General features: G+C 52.8%; 1 non-coding gene across 1 annotated transcript; it reads left to right on the top strand.

The window, feature by feature from the left end:
* Nucleotides 1-3,288: 3,288 nt before the first annotated feature.
* On the top strand, nucleotides 3,289-3,434 carry LOC142861519 (small nucleolar RNA SNORA12). Its single transcript, XR_012912744.1, has one exon. It is a non-coding gene; the product is annotated as a small nucleolar RNA SNORA12 (small nucleolar RNA).
* The last annotated feature ends 5,424 nt before the right edge of the window (nucleotides 3,435-8,858 follow it).

Raw genomic sequence — 8,858 nt, 5'->3', positions numbered from 1 at the left:
TCCTTCAGGTGTTGAGTGTCCTTGTCTTTGTGAGCGGCATGTCCTGGGGCCTCCTCGGGGGGCTGGCGTCCACCTGTCCCCAGGCTCAGGGCTTTGAAACAATCTGCAGCGTGTGGTCCTCCCACTTAGGTTTTACGGGCTCACAAGGAGTTTATGTCAGCTTGGGACAAAAGTCCAGACAGACAACTCAGTTTGGATCCCATCTCTGCCAGGGCAGAGCTGTGGGCATTTGGACAACTCACCTCTCTGAGGCTTGGGCCCCTCGTCTGCACAAGGTGGGCAGTAATACCCCGTGAGCGTCCCCGTGGGGATTAAAGGAGGCACCAGGCACTGAGGCCAGGCCTGGCATGGGCAGGCCCTCACTAAGGGTTGGGTCCTTCCTTCCTGCCTAGCCCCGCTCAGTTGGGTCTGGTGGCTCCTCACCATCACTGGGGTCTTGGACATCTGGTTCCTTCCGGAGCCTCACTTTCCTCCTGTACCAAATGCAGAAATCTAGTGCTCGTCCTGTAATACCCTTGCCAGATGACCTATGTCACGTGCTGGTGTATAGTAGGTGTTGAATAAATGTTAGCTTCTTTGCCCTCCCTCCATTAGATTATTAATGATATTGGTGATAATTATGTAATAAAGTTCATGTATTAATATAGTAATATTTAGTGGTTACTATGTGTCAGCCTTTTACATTCACTCCTTTCAAACTTATAATTTGATGAGGTCAGTAATGTTATTAACCCCCTTTTATAGACAAGGCACAGAGAGGTGGTATGACTTATACAGCATCACACAGCTATGTTGCCCCGAATAGGATCAATGGCATAATCATAGCTCACTGTAACCTCAAGCTCCTGGGCTCAAGTGATCCTGCTGCCCCAGCCTCCCAAGTAGCTAGGACTACAGATGTTCACCATGATGCCTGGCTAATTTTTCTATTTTCAGTAGAGATGGGGTCTCTTTCTTGCTCAGGCTAATCTCAAACTCCTGAGCTCAAGCGATCCTCCCACCTCGACTTCCCAGAGTGTTAGGATTACAGGCGTGAGCCATCATGCCCAGCCTTTATTGTGGTTAATTTTGCAACCAGTGCTCAACACGTGATGTTATGAACTCACTGGTTAGGCATCAGGCACTGAAGTCAGACAGCTGGAGTTTGAGTCTCAGTAACATCCATAACAACCACCATATAACATAGGAACTTTTATACTCTGTTTTACAGCTGGGGAAACCAAGGCATAGAGAAGTCATTTCCCCATATCCCATGGCAGAGCCCGGGTTTGAAGCCAAGGAGTCTGACTCTTTCCCACCACACTGTGCTTATTGCCTCATTTAATTCTCGTAACTATCAGATGGCCATGGTTGTGCCCATTATGCAGAGAAGGAAAGATGAGGCTCCACAAGTGCATGTGATGTGGCCAATGTCACACAGTGAATCTGTAGTGAAATTGAGGCTTGAACTCAGATCCACAAGCCTACTGGGGATCACCCCTGCACCCTTGGCCTGCTCCATGTGATCAGGGAGCACCGGGGGCTCAGAGAGGTCGCCTGCCTCACAGGCCAGGGCCTTGGCTGTGGCTCTGACTGAGAACTCAGCAGGCTCCTGGCCCTCGGCCTGAGTTCAGCTCTCCGCCTCCCTCGGGGCCCAACCCGTGAAGTATGTGCAGCGCTTGCAGGAATGGGGCGTTCAAGGCACGAATCCAGGCCGAGTGGGCGGGGAAATGCCGTTCATTTTCTGGGAAGGTGGGGGATGGCGGGGGACTCGGGGGAGGTATTTCACGCAGCACCTGGGCCTGGCTTGTCCACGGCTCGGATCTCCAGGGCTGGACGCTAGCAGGCGAAACGAAAGTTGATGGGAGCTGAGTGGCCCTTTCTCTGCCCACCAGGAAATCAGTCAAGCATTTGGCATTTATCGGGCACCTCCTCGGGGTTCCTCGAGCTGCAATGGAGAAGGATCAGACTCCCTCCCTCCATGAGGACCAGCCCCAGGCCCCTGCCTTCTGCCTGAAGCTCTTGCCCACTTTACATGATAATCAGGAACACCTTCACCTGGCCTTTGGGATCTGCATGCCCAACCGGAAAAGTCCCTGGGGCTTCTAGCACATTCCCAGCAGCCAAGATTGGAATGGGGGGTTATGTATTCAATTTTTACACAAGCACATACTACAGGTCATGCACCCCTAAACTGTACAAACACTCGCTTATCTCACAGCAATTCACTTCATCCTCTTAACAAACCTGTAAGTGGGTACTATGATTATGCCCCATTTCCTACAGAAATGGAAACAGAGATTGAGCATCTTGCTCTAAGGCTGCCATCTGGGAAGTGGTGCCACTGCGGTGTGGCCCAGTAGGCACTGGCTGGGCGCGATGGGAGGCGGGGGGGAGGGGGGCTGCCGGAGGGACAGTGGGGGTGTTCAGGGCGCGCTAGACTCTGTCGCTAGCCAGGAAGCACAGCGTAGTCTCACCACCAGAGCATCAGAGCGTCAGGGCAGAACAGTCACCTGCCTGGTCACCTCGCCGGGGCTCAACCTGCCACTGCAGGGCTCCCCAGCATCCTTTATGCACCATAGCAGCGTCTTGGTTCGTTTTCTAAATACAGGATGATGACATCGAGGATGTTTTTTTAAAAAGACATGAGTCCCGGATGTTCAGAAACAGGCGAGACCTTGGCAGCAGAGGCCCGAAGAGCTGCTGCCCTGGAGGGAGGACCCGGAACGGTCGGGAGAGCGGATGTTCCGGGTCTGCCCGGGCAGTGGTTACGGGGGGGGGGGGGGGGTTTGCGTGTGCGAAAACTGGAGCTGTGCATGTCCCTGGGTATGTCATACCTCAAATGTTTAAAAAGATGGGTGCCCCGTTCTCCACGCCGCCCCAACCTTTGATGCCTGCCCCAATTTGACAGTTTTTAAAAGATGGTGTCAATGCCTTCTCTTTGGTCCCTGAACGCACCCCAGGTGAGGGGCCCAAGGAGTGTTGTTAATTTGAAAGACAGCATCCCAGGGACCAAAATAGCACATGAAACGGTGAAAGAAAAGATGCCAAACTGGGCCCGAGAACAAGGACAGCTACAAGGATAAGCCATTATCTGTCATCACTTCGTCTCCTGGGACTCCCTTCGTCACTCTGCCTCCTCCTCCACCCCGGGCATCAGAGACAGCCACACCAGAGTCCTTGCCCGGCGACCTTGGGCACACAGTGGCCTCTGAGCCTGTTTTCTCACCTGGGAAATGGGGGTGGTAGTGGTCTTCGCCTCGGGGGCTGCAGGGAGGGGCAGATGAGAGAAGGGACTTAAGACTCTTTGATTCTGGTGGTTTTCTTTCTGGTACATTTGGTAAGTTTTCCGGTGGGCCCGACTCTGCCACATATATTATACCGGGGCTGGCAGGGGCTTGATGACAGAGGTCTCTCGTAAGCCTTTTCTGCACCAGAGACCGGCTCCCGCACGTGCAGGCTGTAAGTTTAGCTCCTGCAGACAGGCGGCTCGGGCTCTTCCGGCCGAGAGTCTGCGCTGAGGGTCTCTCCGCCTCTGGGGTGGATTTGGGGGGAAAAAAGACGCTGTGCAGCAGTGTGGTGCAGACAGCAGTCACTACACACACGAGCACACGTGCACTCACACACACAATCACATGCACATTCACGCCCACTCACACATTCACACCCACACTCACACACTCACACCCACACTCACACACTCACACACTCACACATTCACACCCACACTCACACACTCACACACTCACACCCACACACACACACTCACACCCACACTCACACACTCACACATTCACACCCACACTCACACACTCACACACTCACACCCACACACACACACTCACACATTCACACCCACACTCACACACTCACACACTCACACCCACACACACATACTCACACATTCACACCCACACACACACACTCACACATTCACACCCACACACACACACTCACACATTCACACCCACACTCACACACTCACACATTCACACCCACACACACATTCACCCACATACATTCATACCCAGACACACACATACTCACTCTCACTCTCACACCTTCACATGCACACACATTCACACACACACATATTCACACACTGTCACATACACCTTCACACACACATTCACATCCACACACACATTCACACCTACACACGCATATTCATACATTACTCACATGCATTCACACGCACACACACATTCACACCTACACACGCATATTCACACTCACATTACTCACGTGCATTCACACCCACACACACATTCACACTCCCACTCTCACACCTTCACACGCGCACACACACATTCACACCCGCACACGCATATTCACACTCACAGTCTCATGTACACCTTCGCACGCACATTCACACCCACACACGCATATTCTCACTCACAGTCTCATGCACACCTTCTCACGCACATTCACATTCACACCCACACGCACAAATTCGCACTGGCGCACGTTCACACCCCACGCTCACACGTCAGGGCCAGCCCATCAGAGCAGCTCTGCAATGGGGATCTTCCCTTCTGACTGGAACCGTGTTGCCGAGTCCTCCCTCCCTCATTATCCTGAGATGACCCCCCCACCAACCCCGGGGACCCCGCCCCCGCCTGGTTTGCAAGGTCCCCTTCCTTGACCTATGGAAGGACATATCCTGTTCCTCTCCAGCCCCGACCGGACTCTGGCCAGGCTGCTCTTCCCGTGCCACCAGGTACCAGGTAGCGCCTCCTTCGCCTGCGCTGGCCTCACCGTGAGTCGCTCCTCCCGAGACTTGGTGTCCTCCCAACCAGACATGAGCCCCACAACACCAGAACGTCGTGTTCTACCGTTGGGATCCAGCCCCAGCATACGGGGGACGAAAGCCCACCACGTGCCAGACAGGATCCCTAACACTTGGATTCTTTATTTCACGGAACCTTTGCAGATGGGTGCTGTGATGTCCATTTCACAGATAAGGAAATCGAGGCCCAGAGAGGTGAAGAGATAATATTGCCTATTCAGACAACAATTATTGCTCAAGCTCTTACTGGGAAGCTTGCCCTGTGCAAAATTCTGAGGATACAATGTTGACAAAAGATGGGTCCCACCCCTATGAGCTCATGGGGTGTGAGGGTGCCAGAGCTGGCCATCGCAAGGCGGGGACCAGTGCTGCTAGGACACGGGGGTGACAAACAGGATACACACAAATACAGAATGAACCAGCATTAATGAGTCAGCCAGCAGGAGGGAAAAGCAGCTTCCAAGAGTAAATGGGTATTTACAGGCCTTGAAAAAGGAATGTGAGAATAAAATTTTCAGGTTAGATATAAATCTGGTTAATGTTCTACAAGGCAATAAAACCATACCTTTGGAATTATCTTTGCCGCCAGACAGAAGTCATTTGCTCCTCTACCAGACAAAACTCTATAAATTAGCATGTAGCTTTATAAAATCCTGGCCCTGATCAAATAGGAAGACACACTCAGGTATAGTCCCCAACAGAATTAACTAATCCCTTAGTGGGTCTTCTAAACAATACCCCAGCATGGCAACCTCCTTCTTTCGCCAGATTTCCAAGTTCAGATGCTTTTTCTCATCAGAGTAAAGTACATAGGCCTCGCTCAGCCTGCATGGAGCAGAGAAGACCTCCTGAAGAGGAAATTCCTGAACTGAGATGTAAAAAATCAGCAAGGAGCCAGTGCGGGGCAGAGGTCAGCCTTCCCTGTGTGAGCCACCCCCGCGGAGCTCTGCAGCCCCGCTTACATTGCTCCCTCCGTCACTCCCTGCACTGGCAGCACCAGCCTCCCAGTGGTTTCTGAAATGAACCACAGGACGTTTGCACATGCTCCTGCTCTGCCTGGAACACTGACTGGGTCTTTCTTGCTCATCTTCCAATCCAAAGACTGGGCCAAGTTTCTTTGGGTTTTTTGTTTGTTTGTTTGTTTGTTTTGAGACAGAGTCTCACTCTGTTGCCCGGGCTAGAGTGCTGTGGCATCAGCCTAGCTCACAGCAACCTCAAACTCCTGGGCTCAAGCAATCCTCCTGCCTCAGCCTCCCAGGTAGCTGGTACTACAGGCATGCGCCTCCATGCCTGGCTAATTTTTTCTATATATTTTTAGTTGTCCAGCTAATTTCTTTCTATTTTTTTTTTTTTAGTAGAGACGGGGTCTTGCTATTGCTCAGGCTGGTCTCAAACTCCTGAGCTCAAACGATCCTCCCACCTCGGCCTCCCAGAGTGCTGGGATTACAGGTGTGAGCCACCGCGCCCGGCCAAGTTTCTTTGTTCAGCCGTAGTGACCACGTCCAGCACTTCTGCGTTGACCTTGTGAGTCCTTGATTAGCGTCCCTCTCCTCCACTGCCCTGGTTGCTGCCTAAGGGCAAGTAGGGTGCTGGACTCCCTCACCAACGCAACTCCTATGTTCAGCGCCTAGGACGCATCCAATATATATTTGTTAGATGGATGGGAGGATGGATGGATGGATGGGAAGGGGGGAGGATGGATGGACAGGTGATGTGGGTGAGTGGGTGGGAAGGCAGGAAGGGAGCGAGGGAGGGGGAAGGAGGGAGAAGGGGAAGAAAGAACATAAAAGTTGGAGACTGCTTGGCATTTCAGGAGAACTGAGAGCCCCCGGCTGGCAGATTTGGAACTAGATTCCAACCTCAGTCCCTCTGACTTTTCCCACTGAGTTACTCTGCCTTTGATCATGATCCTGGGTTCAGAGCAATCAGTTTTTTAAAAAATGACGCATGCTCCCCAACAGGCAAGGAGCCAGTGACCCTTGTCTGAGCCTTTGGTGCCTCTTCTAGAGAGACTGGAGCTATAGTTAGAAAACAGGATGAAAGATTGCAAAGATCTTTCTCTACCCCCAGCCCTGCTGGTGAACGGCCCAACTTGGAGAGCCGGCGGGGCTCAGGCTCTCGCAGACGTGTCCTCCTGGCCTGGCTTCAATGACAACAGGCCAAGGCCTCGTGGTAGAAGGTGCCATTCCCACCCGCCCACCCGGGCCTTCTGCCCCCGCAGGCCCGCCCTGGGCCGGGTCAGCTGGTGCGGCAGCTGGTCGCGTGGATCCGGGCCACAGCCCTGCCTCCAGAATGAGGCCAGGTGAGAGTTTAATGGCAAGAAGGCTGCGGCCTGACTGAGGCTGTCTGTCAGCTCGGCCCTGCCGCCGCTCCCCCGTGCCAGCAAATGGGCCCTGCGCACATGCAGATTAACGCATTACCGCTAATGTCATGTGCGGGAGGCAAAGGCACGCGGGCAGCCAGGCCGAGAACTGCCATTACCGCAGGACCTTTCGCTGGAGAATTTTTCTTGGGGCAATTAAATCTTCAGCTGTCTCCTGGAAGGGAGTGCCAGCTTGCATTTTAATTATCCTCAAAAGAGGGAAGTAGGGAAAAGGACACAAGGCAAAGAATTAAAAAATAACAACCTGCTGTATAAACACGGCCGTGCATCTTGGAAGGTGTCACCCCCATCTGCTCCGCAACGCCCTTGACCCTTCGGCCCCCGGGCTCCCCCATGCTGGGGGAGGGGGTCCCTTCACGGGGACAGAGGGGCAGGTGGTGGCAAAGAGCGTTTCTTGAGTGTGGGGTGAGAGCTAGTGCCGTGCATTACTCACGGGCCCGCTTGTCCCCGCCACAGTCTACGAGGTGGAAATTATTAACCTCGTTTTACAGATGAGGAAACTGAGTCTAAGAAAATAATTGGTAATAACATGGGTTACAGGCAATAAAAGCGAACAAACTACTGATATGCACAACAGGGATGAATCTCAAAAAAAAAAAAAAAACATGATGCTGAAAAGAGCCCGAGCCAAAGAGCATGTACCGTATGATTCCATCTGTGGAAAATTCTAGAACCGACAAAACTGATCTCTCAGGCACCAGGGGGAGGGGGAGGGAATTGGCAAAAAGAGGCAGAGGGAACTGCTGGGGAGAGGGCAAGGTTCTTCATTGAGGTGGTGCTTATACAGGTGTATGTATCTGTCCAAACCCATCAAACTGTACACTTAAAATGAGTGCATTTTATTGTAAGTTATATCCTAATAAAGTTGATTTTAAAATAAATAATAAAATAATGAGTTGATATTTATCTAGACCTTACTGTAAGCACTTTCCACGTGTCAAGCCTTTTTATCCCTCACGCCGTCTGTGACGTAGGCGCTGAGTGCCCCGTTTCCCAGATGCAGAAACTGAGGCACAGAGAAGGTAAGAAACTTTCCCAAACTGACACAGCAAGTAAGACGCAGAGCCTGGGTTCTAATCCGGGCAGGATTTGAAACCGCGGCCTTAAAAGCAAAGTCCAAGATCACTCAGCTGATCAGTCCTGGAGGCAGGAGTAAACTCCAGGGCCTTTCCAACATGACGAAACCGGCAGAAGGGCAGATTCATTCATTCGTTGGAGAAATAATTTACTCGGCGTTCACTGTTGCTCCAGCTGTAAACGCACGGAGAGCAGCAGACAACCCCGGGCTCTTGTCCTCCTGTCTGAGAGGAAAGACACGGTCCAGTGACCAGAAAAATAACTGTGAAATGTGGTCAACGGCAAGTGCTCGGAAGGGGAGGTCACAGGGGACCCACAGGCGCGATCCTGTGCCCGAGCCCACACCCTCCTCCTCCTCCCCTGCTTGTGCCGGATGGACGAGCGGCCACCCAGCATGCGCCAAATTCTTGAGCCACCTGCTCCTAACTTGGCTTCCCTTTCAAGCTGTGCGTTCTGCTGACGGAGGGCCAACCGTCAGGGCTCCTCTTTCAGGATACTCGGCAGAGGCCCTTTGAAGCCGCCTGCCCTGCTCTGGGCACCTCGCGCCCGGCGCTCCCTCGGCCATTCCGCAAGTGACCTCTGCGCATTCCCCTGGCCTGGCCACCGGACTGTCACCTCCCAGCGCAGCGG

The sequence above is a fragment of the Microcebus murinus genome, chromosome 16 (assembly GCF_040939455.1).
Source record: "Microcebus murinus isolate Inina chromosome 16, M.murinus_Inina_mat1.0, whole genome shotgun sequence".
NCBI lineage: Eukaryota > Metazoa > Chordata > Mammalia > Primates > Cheirogaleidae > Microcebus > Microcebus murinus.
Note: the sequence above shows the minus strand (reverse complement) of the source record. Positions and strands in the feature narration are given on the sequence as shown.